Source organism: Rousettus aegyptiacus, unplaced genomic scaffold (assembly GCF_014176215.1).
Source record: "Rousettus aegyptiacus isolate mRouAeg1 unplaced genomic scaffold, mRouAeg1.p scaffold_m13_p_11, whole genome shotgun sequence".
NCBI lineage: Eukaryota > Metazoa > Chordata > Mammalia > Chiroptera > Pteropodidae > Rousettus > Rousettus aegyptiacus.
The window spans coordinates 38102866-38118752 of record NW_023416286.1 but is presented as its reverse complement, the minus strand read 5'-3'; the positions used below and the strand labels follow the sequence as shown (position 1 = coordinate 38118752).

Genomic DNA, 15887 nt, shown 5'->3' with positions numbered 1-15887 from the left:
AGTGACCCAGAGATGGGTTATGGACACAACGCCTATTGCCAAGCTCTCTCAGTCAATGGCTCTTCCAGCTTTGGCGGCAGCCTGTGGTTTACTAAGCTACAGGCGGGAGACTCTGATAGTGGAAAGTACAATAAAAGCACACATTATTTCATTTTTTCATATTTGATGGTTAGAAAGTAAAATTATAAAGTGTATGATTGTTATACCAAGCTGAAAAGAGCCATATATAACAATTTGAGGATGAAACAAATATTTTCTTTAACAAAGAGAAGAGAGATAACATTCAATTGTCATAAATAAAAACTGGCTCACCTTATTTTGATTTTGAAAGCCATCATACATGTTTAAATGTTAAGTTATTTTATACACAAGTTAATTTAGATTACACAGTAATTATTTGTTTCATTGGCTCACAACTGTTACTATCTTATTTGTATCAAGAGACACTATGGATTCTAAGGCATCCAAAAATTAAAAATTCAGATATTCAAACTACCAAATTAAAAATAGAAATACAAAAGCACAATCTATTCACTTGGAATAGTGGAAAAAAATAATTTAGCTAAAGCATTTGGTTGATTAGAGTATGAGAATAAAAGGTCTAGGATTTATTCCCATATTTGCTAATGAACCTACTGGTTCATTGACATAACTTGAACCTGTTACAGCCTATGATTTGTGTCATCACTGGTCACTATAGAAATTTTCAGGGCAATAATATAGATAATTGTAATCATTATAAGGAAATAAATCTCAGACTATTTTCTCTATGTGGGGAGAAAGAGAGAACACATTCGATTAGTGATCTAGAACATCCCTCTGAGTCAAACAATATGATGCTGGAAATATAAGAACAGCAGTCACTTTTCAATCATTTATTACATACTTCACTGTCTACATGATGTTTTATGTACATTTATACTTTTGTCTCTTTTCTACTAATGTAACGAACCTTCCTAAAGTTATATTAATTCTCTTAGAAAAGATTTTAATACACTATGCCTACTATGTCAAGTCTTTTTATACAGATACAACTTCTCAGCTTCAGGGAGAAAACAGATCTAAAAAGATGGCTCCTTTCCCAAAGTGCCTGAATGTAAGAGAAAAGCCATGCCAGGATTATACCCAGAAGGCCTGGGAAGAAACAGGATTTAAATGAATTAGATATTGATTGCTTAGGCATTTTTAAAATTTCTTGTAACCTGAATTGGTTCCCTAGACAAGGGGATTGAATTTGAACGTCAAATGACAGCAAATATAATTCTTGAAAATACAAAAATTTGATCGAAGGTCCCTTGTAGGTCATTTTCTCTAAGCTTCAATTCTTTCCACATCCTCTTCAGTGATTTTTCAAACCATTATTGAGCACCTCTTGATAAGGAACATTAATTAATTTATTAACTAATAGGGGTAATTTGCAAGGTTGGAAAGCAAGGGCTCTTCACTAAACTTCGGTAATTCGATAATTCTTATTATTGGAAAATCACAAGTAATTTATTTCCTTTCTGATAGCTATCTCTCTGTGGTTTGATGATGAATATAACTTTCAAAAACCTCTTAGTAACCGGCTTTGGGATTTTCTTTCAGACACTCCAAAAATATATGCTAAAGTCAAGTGCCTCTGAGCAATGCCTTCATAATATCCCACTTAAGTGAAACAGGGATGAATAAAATACATGAAAACTAAAACCCAATATAATAAAATATTAATGGAGATCTGTTCTTTAGCAAGTTTAATTGCAGCACTTTTCAAATTTATATAATGTTATGTATGTGCCAGATTGGTCACTATGCCTCATCCAAAGATTTGGCCATTTGCACAATGAAAAGTGAGGATTCTTATAATTGTTTTTCAATCTTAGAATCTCATAGTTTCTAATTTTTCCTTTATGCTTCATTTCCTTTACCGTACTGAAATCTCAGTTGGAAAAGCAAGCATATTCCCTTAGTGTGAAGAAAAGATCCCCTCATTTTGTTCCTAGTAAGAAATGTTGCTAATGAAACCAAACACATTGCCTCTCTCCTCTTTTATTCTTTGTCATGCATCATCTCCCTTATGCTCACTTCAACTTTGAAAAGCAGGTGTCATTATTATTATCTTTGACCTAATAAGAAATGGGTGGCTCACAGAGGTCATGTAACTTGCCCAAGGTCACACAGCTAGTAAATGGAAGAGCCAAGACTCCAAGCTCATGATCCTAACCATAGCATCTCCTGCATATATCAGTTTGTAATTCTGATACATTCCTGTTTTATTCATTATCTTACTGAAGAAGTGGTACAACCCTATTCCTTTTAGCCTACTCAGTCTACATCAACTATTTTGTAAATAAGTGAAGTACCACTTTTGTAAAAGTTCAAACAAGTTTTTCAGATAATAAAAAATTTAAATGAGGAAAAACAATGAATTCATTTATTAGTTAAGTCAACTTATTTCTTCTTAATACTGTGTAAAGCAAGACACATTCACTTGAATAAACAGCTTTAAATTGAGGATAGAATTTCAAGAATCAATATGCATAAAGATGTATTTCTTTAAATTTTTTTCTAGGATCCAATATGTTCTTATTACAGTGATTTGGAGTCTCTTCCAATCTTCTGAACCCTTCAGAAAGGAAACGCAAGAGAATAGCAAATGCTTTTTCCTCTACTGCACTGATTTATACTGGCTTCCAAAGTAAAGTCTGTATGTCTCAACCAATTTAAATGTACTAGACTCTACTACTCTGAGTAAATTGTGTTCCTTTTAAACCTACACAAACCTTTTAACACAAACCATCTTCTCAAATATTGTTTCTCCAAAGTATGAACAAAATTCCAAGGACTAAAAGTCATCTCTAAAGTTTTGTGAAGAGGAATCTCATTATATACCAATTAATTAGAAATAGCCAAAGCAAACCAAAGATAAAAAAGTAAGGGTAAAAGTAGAACAAATTTAACTGCATGTGGACAAGAGAGTACCATCTTTCTCTTATGATGTTTATCAAATCTTACTGTAAAAGTATATAGGTATGATTTTAAGTATGCTCCCTTGCCTAGGTGGTAGAAGGGGAAAAAAGTCCCCAGATTTTTAAAGTTGAGCTTCTTATTTGAAAAACCTCTGATCATCAATTGAGTTTGAATATAGTCCTCTGAAAAGTATCACTTTTTTGAGAACAAATGAGCTACCAAAAGTAACCCTCTAGACTGAAAACCAAAATCATCATGGAAGGTTCCCAAGCAAGATTTGTGAAAATGGTTAATTCTTCTGGAGCCTAACATGACTCAGAAGAGCAGAATAATATAAATTTCCGGGTTTTATGATTGAGCTTCATCAGATGGAAAAGCTTTCTATCAGCAGCTGGCCAAAGGCTGCAGTAATCCAATGAAGCTGGAAGAAATGGTGTAGAGGAAATGGGATCTCCTTTGTAACCTCATCTTTAGTATAATATTCCTGAGTGCCTCATTCTAAGTCCTCCTCTTGTCTTATCTTGAGAACTCATTTGTTCACATGGTGAACTCATTTGTTCCCATAGCATCAGCAACTGTCAGCAAAGAACTCCAACCTCATAAAGGATAACCTGGAATAAACCCGCCTCAGCCCCACAAGTGTTAAAAGTAGACAATGAGATTTAATGGATCAGAGCAGTATAGATTTCTTCCTCTTAATATCCTCCATCTTACCTGTCATTAGTAATCCTACTGAATCTACCCCTTCCTCATCATTCCTAGTCATGCTTTACTTTAAATCTCCCATGATTTTTCATTTAAATTAGTTTGCAACATTGCCATTGCGACCCGTTTCTAAGAAAAATCTAATAGTGTCACTCTCTCTTCCCACTCTCCCTTCAGAAAACCTGGGTCATGGATATTCTAAAATATCAGCTGCCCATCTGGAATCTCTGCATCCCTGGATTTTTTAAGGTGTCAGTTGGGGGCAGCAGGCTATTCTCAATATTCAAAAAAAAGTTGAAAAGAATCATGAATTTATCTGGATAAAGCTATATAGATTAACTACAAGTAATGGAATTATTATAACAACATGTTACCTGGTGTTCTTCCTTGACCCATCAGGATAGGGCCAGGAGCTAGTTCTGTGTTCTCTTGGGACTTTGAACCTCTCCCTTTTCAGCACTCACAGCTAACTTAACATTGCCTGGTACTTTCAATTCATAGGTGGGACTAATGTAAGATTCCTTTAAGGCAATAGCTACATTGCTATTTAATTCATTGTTGTGTTTCCTGAGCCCAACACTAGAACAAAGTAAGTACTTGATAGGCATGTGTTTTAATAAAATTTTAGAAAATTGGCTGATAGTTTCCTAATCCTAATTGGATTAATTATATTAATCAATCCAAAATAAAGAAGAGGATAAAGAATTTTAAATTAGGTCCAATCCATATGTAGACAGAACCTTCCAAAAACCATGAATCATGGGTAGAAAATATAAACAAGAATTTTTGGAGGAGTAAAGCTCAAAGGCACTTTTGGGGGGTACTTATTGAGTATTTATTGGCCAACCAGTATTTGCTTGACCCTGTAACAAACAAATTAGATAAATGCCTTCATTTCCTGCCCACAGTAAAGCTGTGACATGGTGCTTCATTTAACAAATGTAAATGAAATAAGATTCAGAGAGATGGAGTGGTTTCCTAAAGTCATAGAATAGCTAAGTAGCATAAACCAGGTTCCAATCACATCTGTATGACAGAAACTCTTGTTGTGCTCATTATTTTTGTTGGAGGGAACTAAACACCCATAATAATGACAAAACCAAATGACAGGCCTGCTAGTTCTATGTTTGTTTAGCATTCTAAAGGCATCTTGATGAATAAATCTAGGAGTTAAAATTTAATAAGAACTTGATTATATCATAGATACACAAGAAATAACCTAAAACTTTTATTAATCTCTCCTAATTTTTGTCTCACGCTGTCTGTCCTAGAACTTCAAAAGGTTCCACATATATAACGGTAAAACATATTTTCCCAAAGCTAAGGCTCATATCTATCTCCTGAGCAGACTTTCATCAAGATACATGGTTCCAGTGAACATCTTAAGAAGCTTCCTGCCATGCAAAACTGTCTCCATTTAGAGCAATAGCATAGCACTGTTGCTACATTCTCTGCATAGAATGGATCCTCAAAACCCTACAGCTACTTCTTTGCCCTTAGTAAAGTCTATATCTCTGTACCCCAAGACCCAGCCATGTATGATAAATTTTAAAACAGTGTGCTCTATTATGATAAGGCATATCCCTGGGAGTCAGTTTTTTTTTCCCCCCTTTAAGTTACAGAAGGCCAGGAAGTAACAAAATATTACTTGAATTGATTAACATCATATACAGCTTTATTCCTATTCTTTCTTATATTCTGTGCTAATTTTAGGTTTTTACTGGAAGTTCATTTCATTTACCTATTATTTTTATTCAGAAGTTTCAGTGTATTGTGTCCTGGGATGTATGCCATTCCACACGTACATAGGGACTATATGTATATATAGTCTCTATTGCCTTATACATAGGTATTAAACTGAATGGCCAAGATGATAACGATTTAATCTTCTTAAAATAGAGGAGGCACTTCCCTTCAACTAATTATGCAGAAGTCTTCTCTGAGGTAATCAGGTCACAAATTCTTCTCCAGACCCCCTCACGTTCTTTGATGAAATGGAAACGGTGTGTTCCCTCTACAGATAAATAAAATAGATGAGGTGATAGAAAATAGATTTAATGAATACCAAGAGAATACCATCCTATTGCAGACTTGGCTTTCCAAAAGGGGAGCCCTTAGCCATCTCTGTCTATTGTGCATTTGAAATGTGGCTAGACTGAACTGCAATGTGCTGTAAGCACCAAACACACACTAAATTGTGAAAATAAATGTGAAAAAATACATATAAAATATCTAATAACTTTTTATGTTAATTACATACCAAAATTATAATTTTGAATAAAAGTATATTTTTGAAAACTGGCTACTAGAAATGTTGCTCAAGTTCTTTTTCTGTAGTTCAGTGCTGCTCCAGACATTCTGACGCTCTCTCCAGGCTCTAGAACAAGTTGAATAGCATGGATCGTGGTGGTAATAGACTAAGCAGACAATGTAAAACCACTTAAAAAAAAAAATTAGGGAAGCGTGGGATCTACAGACCTGTGAACCATATTTGGCTGGCTTGTCATCTGTGATTCATAGGATGTGGCAGGTGACTATGTGAAGGCGGGTTAATGTGTGTGGTGGGGAGGTGGGTATGGGTGCATTACACAAGAAATTGTGTCTATGCCCTATTTCACCTCCTTTCAGAGACCCCCTGCAAAACTTGACCAGAAAAATAATAATAAGACAAAAAGTTTATTGAAATGAAATGGCCAGTATAAGACACATAATTTTCTAAGAATGAGTCTTTAACTTTTTGTACATAAGAGAGCATTTTAGCATTTGACAAATTTGGCAATTCCTTATCAGGTTCAATATCTAAATTTGCCTTATCTCCCACAACCAACATCCCCGAAAACCTAGAATTTTTTCTCCATTGCTCCCTAGTAGAAATAATCATTAGTGGACATTTGATCTTTTCAAAAATGTCCATGGAGACAACTGGTCCATACCAAAAATTTCTTGAAATTTAGTCCTGTCAGAAACATCCAGGAGCACATCTGATCCATGCCAAATGGTCCTTGATATTGGTCTTAACCAAAAACGTCCAAGCTTAGAAAACATCCCTGGGTTCAAATAGCCCATATCTTTTATTTATACTTTTGGTTTACAAGATTAATACATTAAACATTTTATTGGTCCAAAAACTGTGTTGTGCCTGTATTGCCAGTGATAACCCCTTTTGCTTAGTTGGTCATGGCACATGATCAAGGACATTTTGGCGTTGACCAAATGTCTCAGTGGATATTTTGGACAGGGCCAAATGTCTTGCAAGGGAAATAATATGATTTGGCTGGTTTCCATCAGGAGACTAAATAATCAAAACTTATTATGTCTACTTTCCAAACCTCATTTTAGCCTTTAGTTTTACCTAACACAAGAAAAGTATACTGGTTGGAATTTCAGCTTATTTTACATTTTTATCTACCTAATGGTTGAACAGTCATATGCCGGAAGGCACATAGACAGTGTAATAGAAAAAGAATAAGAACTATGTCATACAGATCTGGGTTCAAATCCCAGCTTTGCTGTTCAAACAATCTCTATCATTATCATTATATTACTTCAAAGGATTTTGTGAGGATTAGATTAAGTAGTGCATGTAGAGCACAGTGCCTGCCACATAGAAGATTCTTATTGAAAGTTAGCTCCTCTACTTTTCTGAAGCGCTTCCTCCCTGAGGCCCCAGTGCTAAACCTGGTATATATGAGGTGTTCAAGAAATGTTGAAATGACTGAGAAGGCAGAAACTGCCTTATTTGTGAAGAATTTAGGCCTTTTATATACATAAAATAACTCTAAAAATCTATTTATGTATTGCTGAGTGGACTAAAGATCTGGCCCTCTTTTCCTTTCAAATCTGACAGATTCACAAGCTAATGGTGAAAAAAGACTGTGTATCTTTGGCTCACAGACACAGCTATTTCTTTATCTACATTTTGATAAGTCAGAAAAATTTCTCTTCATTTTAAGTATATCATAATTTTTATCCAAACACCTCTACCTATTCTGCTACTTTATCTTTTTAACCCCAACATTATATTATAAAAATTTCAAACATTCCACAAAGTTAAAATATTTTTTTAATCATTACCCATGTTCTCACACCTTGACTCTACCATCAAATTTTACTATACTTGCTTTGTAACATATCCACTTGTCATCCATTAATCCATTGAATTTGTTGATGCATTTTAAAATAAAATGCAAACATTTTTCCACTTCTACTAAGTACTTCAGCATTCATATCTATGTTACATTATTTTTTTAAATTGCATAAAAACTTTGTATTGAATCACAAACTATAAACACTTTTTGCTTCCTATGGATTTTTGTTATTGAAATTGAAGCCCCAAACCTACAAATTATTAACTGACCTAGAAGAAAGCAGGTTAAGAGGTAGGACCAGAGAATAAAAGATGTAAATATTTTTAAATCCATAAAATTGTGTTCAGTATATGCTACATAAAATTAAAATTTCAGCTTTTGTTCTTCATTCAGGGAGATGGTGATCATCTTATTGCTTTTGCTCCAAAACTTTAAAAGTTGACAAATGACCACATGGCATATTAGATCATTAGAACATCCAACTGAAACTTAAGTCCACAAGGTGTCTCCAGTGAAGGCCACCGTGATACTTTCAGCCTCAGTGAAGTGTTTGAGAAGGGCAAACCTCTAGGCCTGTACTCTCTACCTGTTCATTAGATGCCAGCTCATAATGAGTGCAAGGCCAAGGTAGGAAATAATACAAACAGTAATTTTCAGAGTTAATGAGCTAAAATAATTATAGCAAATTTAGTAGTTGTTTGCAAGTTGTTTGGCAAAGCTAAAAACCCCATGAGAAAAAAAAATTATTTAATAATGTTAAGTCCCAATCTTGTTAACTCCAAAATTCAGGTAGTACTTTTCCTACCTCATTGCCATGCTATTCTGTCTCTTAGAAATCCCCCTCTCCCCGTACTTTATTCATTGTATCATCTCAAACACAAATTTTGTACCTTCTGTGAAGCATTCTCTCTGTTCATTCATAGTAATTGTTCATGTGTCAATTATTGTATTTATGATTTGATTTATAATGAGTTCATTACATGTACATCTGCCCCATTATTATTAGTACACTACACCTTCTTCATTTTAGTAAAATGTCAATTATGATACTTGACTTCTAGGAGGTACTCAAAGAATGTTGAATATATTAAAGTTGAAGCCCATTTCAAATCATTGCATGACAGTTGGTATGGAGGGGACATTCTGCAACACTCCTTCTGATAATCTGTTGACTAAAAGAAAAAAGGGCAGGTTGGCAGCAAACCATAATAAAAGCTTAGATTCTGGAACCCCAAACAAAAATGTATCAACTGTCTGATTCTTATTGAATACCAAAAGTTAACAGATTCTAGTTAAATCACAGGTCGCCACTGAAATGCAGGGCTATTTAAGTGGAATTGGGTGCGGGGAGGGGCGGTGCAAAAGTGTATTTTAAAAGAGAGCATCTTTCATGACAAATGCAAAAATATTTTAAAGAGAAGACCTGGTTTTATGTCATGTCATTCTTTTGATCAAAAAGATGCTTTCTGCTTTCAACATTCCTTTTTAATCTAGTGCATTCTACTGCCTACTATGTTTTAAAAAGGGAACTTTGAAAGGGAAACAGGCCCATTTTGCTCACCATCCCAGGGGAAGAGGCACTGTGGGTCTGTGCCATGCTTGGCAATTTCTTTTCCCTCATCAATTTATCAGAACAGGTTTCCTAGCACAACAATGACACTGCTTGCATTTCCCTAGCAAATTTATCAGCTCCTGTCATTATAAATGTGAATTTAGATATTTTTAGCTGGACTAGGATGAGAACAGTTCTCCCGGGACTCAACGTCAGTGCTGCTGTATGAATCAGCCCAGCAAAGGGGTAGAGAGCCGCAATCTTAGAGTCATTGTTTTGTTGTTGGATCCCCCCCCCCCCCCCCCCCGCTTCCCCGGATCAGGGATCACCTCTTTGGCTCACTGCCAGAAATGCTTTGTAGCCTGCTCCAGCTCATGGGGCCTGAGCAGTGCTCTGTCTCCATTTGGCAATGAAATGTACCGCACAGCTGAACCACCTCACTGACTTTTCCCTGACTGATGATCGTTCAGGTGAAAAGGAAACCCTCTAAAGGGAAAATGATGAGGCCTCAAAGAATGGATACCCAAACTCAAAGCATGGATGAAGTACATGAGGCAAACATACATCTCCAGAGGGAAAAGTCAGTTTCGAATGCATTTCAATCTGGAACTCTTTTATTTTTACAGCTATTCCCCAACTTTTCCAATGAACAGAGGAAGATAGGAACTACAACATTCTCACACAATCCCTTCAACCTGACAAATGAGCAGAATATTACTGTGAAGTTAATAAGAGGATTAACTGTCACTGAATGCAATGTACCGCATTATCTTAATCACTATTGTTTTCCGTGACTCAGATTTGAAGCAGTTTCAATACAAGTCCTTTTGCAAAGTGATTTTCACAGTGTCCTTTCTTCATATTTCTGTTGTTTTACTCAGTTATTAAAACACCATACTGACATTAGGGAGACCAAAATACACGAGGCTGATAGAACATAAGTTTGTAAAGCAGTACAAACGCAACATGCCTTTGCTTTCTCTGGAGTCATCCATGATGTAGAAGGTATATACCATGAGGATGGAAAATATATTGTGTAATTTAGGTTTTAGCTACACAGGATGACAGGGATTAATCCCAGTTAACCAGAGAGCAGAGGCAGCCACAAAATAAATAAATAAACACACAAACAAACACAAACTAAAAACAGGGAACAATACAGAATACTGGAGAAGCCGACTGGTTGAATCCAGTTTTGCTTGGTTTGGAAGTGAGGAAAAGCTAGAGGGGACCGACCCTTATTGAACCGTTCAGCTGCCACGTAGTCAAACAGTTTGATTCTTACCAATTTGTTTTGTTCTCCCGGTCACTAAGCTGTTTCATTGTCACCTGAATCTAGGAAAGAGTCCTCCTTTTAATTTTGTTCCCATCCTTACTCTTAAATCTCCAAACAATATGATTTAGTGTCTCCAAAGGACTTCTTGGAACACGGATCCAAAGACCACTTAAAAAATACATAAACATTTTGGAGATAATTTCAAGGACTCTTAGTCACACCAATAAGCATTTGTAACTCTTAACTTTTTGTATTTTCCACTATGGATAATTATCTTTTAAATTCATTCTCCTCTGCTTCCATTAAGTCACCTCTGTTCTAGCTTTAGTCTTTCCTAGAGTATATAAGAGAATCTTCACAATTCGCTCTGCTTCCTTATCTCCCCATTCCAAACCTTTATCTTCTCACTGAATACTCATTATGCACCATCTGCAAGGGGCTGACAGGGTAGCACTGGAGATAGGGAAAAATGGAAAGATTTAGGAAAGATTTAGGAGGTAGAATAGCCAAGACTTGCTAATAGAGTAAGATTTGTATGTAAGGGTAAATGAGAAATCACAGATGACTTCGAGTTTTCTTGAGCAACTGGACTGATGATGGGAAAGATTGGAGGAAAAACACAATTAGGAATGGAAAACAAGAGTTTGTGTTTGTATGAATTAAGTTGGGATACCTTAAAATATTGAAGGTATTTTATACATTTAAAAACATGAACCCATAGGCTTCCCAGGAATGCCAAAAACATACATGGTACCAATAAGGTTTATAACACCTGACATGGGGCGGAAGCCAGAAGCAAGAGAAGAAGGATCAGAATTCAAACTAAAATGCTCCAGTAATGAAAAATTAAGCAGAGGAAGAGGGTCTATCTAAAGAGAAAGGACAGCTAATAATTTCAGAGGAAACACAGGAGAATATGATACAGGAAATGCTAGTGCTATGGTCTGAAAGTCTGTGTCCTCTGCAAATGCACGTGTTCAAATCCGAATGCCCATTGTGACGGTTTCAGGAGGTGGGGCCTTTTGGAGATGCTTAAGTCATCAGGGTGGGGCTCTTATGAATAAGACTAGTGTTTTTTATAAGAGACTTCACAGAGCTCCCTATCTCCTTTCATCATGTGAGGATACAAGGAGAAATCTGTTCCATGAAGAGTTCTCTTTCCCAACCATGTTGGACCCTGATCTTGAACTTGCAGCATCAAAAACTGCAAGAAATAAATTTCTGTTGTTTATAAGCCACCCAGTCTGTGATATTTTGTTATAGCAGCCCAAACAAACAGAGATAGGAAATAAGAGAGGATATTGTTTCAAGGAGGGAATGATTAATAGTGTGAGAGCTGCTGAGAAATCCCGTGAAATGAAGGTATTTGATAATATTGGGAATTGATGACCCATTTTAATAATTTCATTTCAGCTATAGTGCCAGAAGCCATACAAATGTGGTGAAGAGCAAAGCGGAGGTAAAACAAGTGTGATAAACACAGATGATATTTTTCAAAAAGTTTAGCTAAGCAGGGGAAGAAAGAAAGTATATGACAGCTATAGTGGAATACTGGGTTAAGGGAGAATTTTATTAACAAAAAAGTTAATTTAACTTTAATCTTATTTTTCTCATCTATAAAATAGATATAAAAATAGGACCTAAGTCACAAGTTTGTTGTTAAGATTAAAGAAAACAATGTGGGTGAAGTTCTTAGCACAGTGCCTGACACATGGTAAATAATAAATGTTAGATGTTGTTATCATAATCTTTTTTATTTTTCAATTACAGTTGACACATAGTATTATATTAGTATTAGGTGTACAGCACAGTGATTAGACATTTATATAACTTACAAGTGATCACCCCAATAAATCCAGTACCTATTTGACACCAAACATAACTACAATACTACTGACTATATTCCCCAATGCTATACTCTACATCCTCATGACTATTTTGTAACTACCAAATTTGTACCTCCTGACCCCTTCCCCCTTCACTCATCCTTCTCTTATTGCACTTTTTTCAGATCTATATTTTGACCTTTACTATATACTTAGTTATTTTTATATGTCTTTTATCTAAGTTAGTTGAAAAACATAATAATCCCTTAAGTAAATGTTTGTTGAACTGCAATTAAATTGAATCAAGAAAAGTAAAAAATACTGACAGTGCAACTAACTATGGCAAAAGAGTCTTTTTAATTTCACTGGAGAGGCCAAGTCTTCTCAAGGCTCCTGCTTCAAATCTGACCTTGTCTCAGGTCTTCCACTCATAGCACACCCTGCTGGGGGCAGGGAAAAAGACTTGTAGGCAGCCAAGTCACCTCTCATTTAGATTTATGAATGTCATATTCTTTATTGACTCTCAGAAGAGTTTCTAATCAGAAAGATTCCAAACAGGTTTCAGCCATCTCATTAGGACACAGGAAATTGGATAAAGAGGATAACCTCTGAAATCCTCCCTTAGTCATTGATCTTTGGGAAATTAGCCCTTGATGGCTTAGATCGCTCTGCAGATTATAAACATGCCCAGTAAATACGACCTCCATCTAGATTTGCCCAGCAATTGCAATAGCATTTGGCAGCAGAGAAAATGCCTGCCAAGAGCCAAGCAGCTGTAGCAGGTGCTGTAAATCAATGTAGGATACTTACAGGGCTCTGTATTCCAGTGGGCTCCAAGCCTTCCAAATAGATTATCTGCATAGATTTCAGGGTGGCAAAGTGGCATTATGAACATATAACTCCCATATCCATTTTCTTTCCATTTACCTGAATGTCAGAGTTGTTGAGCAAGAAAACTACATTGTTCAACAAGGAAAAGCTCTATAGCTAAAGTGGAAGATGCATTTCAATAAAAGCAGTGTTCAAGGAAAATAAAAATGGTAAGAAAAGGAAAGTAATAAAAGTAAAAAGATTTGGTGCTTTGGTAAATACTTCTTTTTACCTTATATCTGCTTCATATAGATATATATTATCCATGCATATATATATGTATGTATATATGTATATGTGTGCATGTGTGTGTGCATACACATTCTAGTTCCCATGTCTACCCCTTTATAAATATATCCAGTATTTTAAGTCAGAGAGTCGAAGGATTCAAAACACTCTATGTTAAGTCCTATTTCTATGCTTGGGTGGTGTGTGACTGAATCGATCAGTATTTAAAATCATGACAGTGTGGCTTGCATAGTGTTGAATGGACAAACAGGCAAACAGGGGAGTAGGTAAACACAGTTCAGCTAGTCTATGAAGACAGTGAAAAGAATCTCTGAGGCAGAAGAATATAGTTTCTTCTTTATGACCCTTTTTAGGTTCTACAATAGAGAATGATAATGATAATAACAAAAAACAACTTATATCAAGACTGGAAGAAAAAACAGTATCATACCTGAAGACTGGAAGATAAAGCTATATACTAAATTACATCCATTGTTTTTTTAAATAAAAGTATGAAATATTGTTTGAATTTAGCATACAATTATAGAAACAAGTTAAATATATATTTAGTCTTTCTTCAGAGAAGCAAATCACAGAGATGAAATTGTATTGGTTTTAATCCCAAAGCTAACTCTTACAGGTCTCTTATTCCTCTTTATTTAAATAAAGAAAAAAAAATCAGGGCTGCCATGTACATTCGGACAGGTTGTACCCCACACAAAGATATACAATCTAAATTTGAGGGTCAGAGGTTCCTTAAATTCAGCCTGTGCTCTGATCTCTCAGCTATGTGCCCAAGCATGGGTTGCATCCTTCTGGAAGGGACACTTTTTTCTAATTCTCATGAAGATATCTTATGGTTTAGTAGTATACATGAAAACACTCACCTTTCAGAGTAGTTGTAATCATAGACTGATATTTATCATATCACATCACAGTGCCAGACACATCACAGATATTCTCTAAATACAGCTATGGCTCTTATTCAGTTTTAAAGTCTATTCATTTGATTTTACAATGTAAATTAGATGTAAAATGTCATTGTCATTCAAAGTCAGAGACAACTACTGAATATTTGGATAGAAAGTTGTTGTTAACGCCTTGTATACACGTGCCTATGTATCATCTTTTTGGCCCTCAAGGTTTTCAAACGATAATAAATTGGGGAGAAAAAAGGGTGGGCATATGCACTGCTACAGAGAGCCTACCCAATCCAGAGGATAATGGAAACTATCAATAAAACTCGGATTTAATAAAGGATACATGCTATCAGACAAGCCTAACAAACCATTATATATAGTAACATGGATATAAGAACAGGATACTCATAGAATGAAACAATGGCCCCGAAACCAAAAAGGTGAAATAAAATAATGGGTATCAAGCTGTGGGGGCAGTCTAGAGAAATTCCATAGATGTCCGTCTGCATAAGGTCCTCTCTTCTGTTTATTCATCTTTATTAATGATCTTCAGAACATAGTAAACAGCATGCTAATGAAATCTGCAGATGATAGTAAAATGGGGAATGTTGTAAAACATCAACAAGGGTAGAGAAATAATACAGATGGTCTGAGAGAAGTTACAGATCTTGGGATCAAATAACAAAAGGAGAGTTAAGTTGGGGGAAGTCCAGCTTATACACTAGGGGAAAATGAATGAAAACACAGATATCCATGAGGAAGAAAAAAAAATAAGGAAAAGAGGTCTTCTGAGAAAGACCTATTGGAAAGAAGCTGAGGTGAGGCAGCAGTTACCATCTAGATGACTTTCTGCTCCAAAATGGTAGCACAAGAAGTATTGCTTTGAATTGCAAATGGAAAGACATCATAGTGAAAAGAGGTGCAAGTATCTTTCTCTATTCAGTTCTCAAGTGGCTGCACCTGGAATACTGCTTCTGGTGTAGGAGAACCTCTACCAGAAAATCTGGAATAAATTGAGAGTGTAAGAACAGAGATATAAGTAAAAAGAGCCTGTTAGAACAGATTAGAGAGAAAAACATGAATGACTTGGCTGAAGGACATAGAGGAAAGTCAGTGATAGTCTATAAACTCTATAAACTGGAAATAAAGAGGGAAACTGTGATGGCAAAAGTCAAAGTAGCAGAGTGAAAAGGAACACATTAAGATAAAGAGAGAATACAGGGAGAATTGTAGGGAAAAAATACAAAGCATCAGCTATGGAAACAATATTACAAATTGTTCTGGGGAATCCATAGGAGCAAGTTCAAGTATTACACAAAGTATGAGGTTTAGAATGATAAGAGCATTTATTACAAAGCAAAATGGACCTTAGGGAATGGTATCAAATCCATCTCTGTTACTTGACAGGAATACATCTTAATCATTTCTGATAAATTATAATGCATACTATTTCCAAAGAACTCAAGGTAAATA

The 15887-nt window shown here is 35.5% G+C and overlaps 1 protein-coding gene across 4 annotated transcripts in view; it reads right to left on the bottom strand.

Moving 5' to 3' along the window:
* Positions 1 to 15887, bottom strand: part of NRG1 (neuregulin 1) — a 942448-nt gene that overhangs the window by 648934 nt on the left and 277627 nt on the right. The window lies entirely within an intron of this gene.